Genomic DNA, 1,635 nt, shown 5'->3' on the forward strand with positions numbered 1-1,635 from the left:
CTAATGACAAGTCATGGCAGGTTCTCAAGTATCTTATTTTCACCTTTTGAAGGCAGTTTGTGAAATGTGTCGTTATCTTCGGGAATCTAAACCTACTGCATACACAGTTTTTCAAGCAGCCTTGCCTTATAGTAATTGCAACTGTTTTGGAATTTGAAATGGTTTGGGTTTTGGTGTGTAGTACTTCACACAATCCAGAAAGCTTAATACATCACAGATTTTACAAAAGAGCTATTCTAAAGTTTTCTTCTGCCTTGAAACCCATTATTCCCTCAGATAATTTTAGAAGTTTTTCTAGCATTTGGGCTTCTGGTGTGTGTTAGGGTATCCAAATGTTCTACTGTGTAGCATACCTGTTATTCAGATCTCTTGGGAGGCCTGGGGTTTTGTCTAAACTTTCAAAATACTGTCCTCTTACAAAATCTTTCTGTGCTACCAGACGTTTTCTGAAAATGCACTAATTGCATGGATATCTGAGAAAATGTAAATTAATTGGAAGGTTAAGAGGTAGGAATAAATAGCTGAGCTGCATGAAGACAGAGCAAATTTAGACAAAATATAACACTTCAGAGCAGTGTCCATTTTTTGGTGGCTTGTAAATAATTTAAAAGCTCATTCTTCAGAGTCTGAAAAAAGTCACCATCATTGCCAAATTTAGTCCGAAAGTAATCCTCGGTCCAAATAAGGTTTTGGAAACATGATATGGGAGTTAGTGGTTTGGTTTGTTTTTTTTTCTTTAAGCAAGAAGAAATGAAAAAGCTTTACAGCAAGCTCTATCTCATGGCAAGGTAACTGGTTCATCTTTAGCCTGGTATCTTCAGTTCTTATTGAAATGCTTAGCTGTGTTTGAACAGCTGAGAGAGTTCTTAGATGTTTGCCATCATACAGATTGCATGTGCCCTGAGCTGCTTTGCTGGAATCTTGCGACCATATCACAAACATTAGCTGACTGTGAGCTAGTCGTGGACAATACCCCTGGAGGTATTCAAGGCCAGGTTGGATGAGGCTTTGAGCAACCTGGTCTAGTGGAAGGTGTCCCTGCCCATGGGAGGGGGGTTGGACCTCCATGATCTTTAAGGTCTCTTCCCACCCAAACCATTCTATGATTCTATATCTTAATGAGTTTTATGCCATTTTCAGGTAAAAGGCAGTGAGGGGTGACTGGGAAAGGCTGAGGTCATTAGTGCATCTCCTGCTTGCTGCATACTTTTCTCCCATTTTGCAGTTTTGTGTAAGGATTACTTGAAAACAGATTTCCTTATGTTTCAGCCCTCTGTCTTTCCCATGAGTGCTGAGAGCAGTGCTTACCCTACCAAGCTCTTGCAAATAGCACAATCCCTTTGTATTTGAAAACTCAGCTACCCAGAATATTTGTGGTTATGGGTATGAAGCAGATGTAGCACCAAACGCAAAGGTGTAGACAGCATTGTAGGAACTGTAGCTGTATTCCCGTGTTTCTGTAATGCCGCTTACTGTCCTTTGGGACTTGAGACGTTCAGAGTGATGGTATGACACAGAGGTCCATCAATATTTGTGGATGGAGGAGAAAGCTTGTCCTGTGTGGGGTGGTGAGAAGAGGTAGGTGAGCTGCCTGGTTTTTGGATACTGAGGTGGAAGGAAGGTAACTAGAGTTTC

The sequence above is a fragment of the Pterocles gutturalis genome, unplaced genomic scaffold, assembly GCF_000699245.1.
Source record: "Pterocles gutturalis isolate BGI_N339 unplaced genomic scaffold, ASM69924v1 scaffold51792, whole genome shotgun sequence".
NCBI classification, from domain to species: Eukaryota; Metazoa; Chordata; class Aves; order Pterocliformes; family Pteroclidae; genus Pterocles; species Pterocles gutturalis.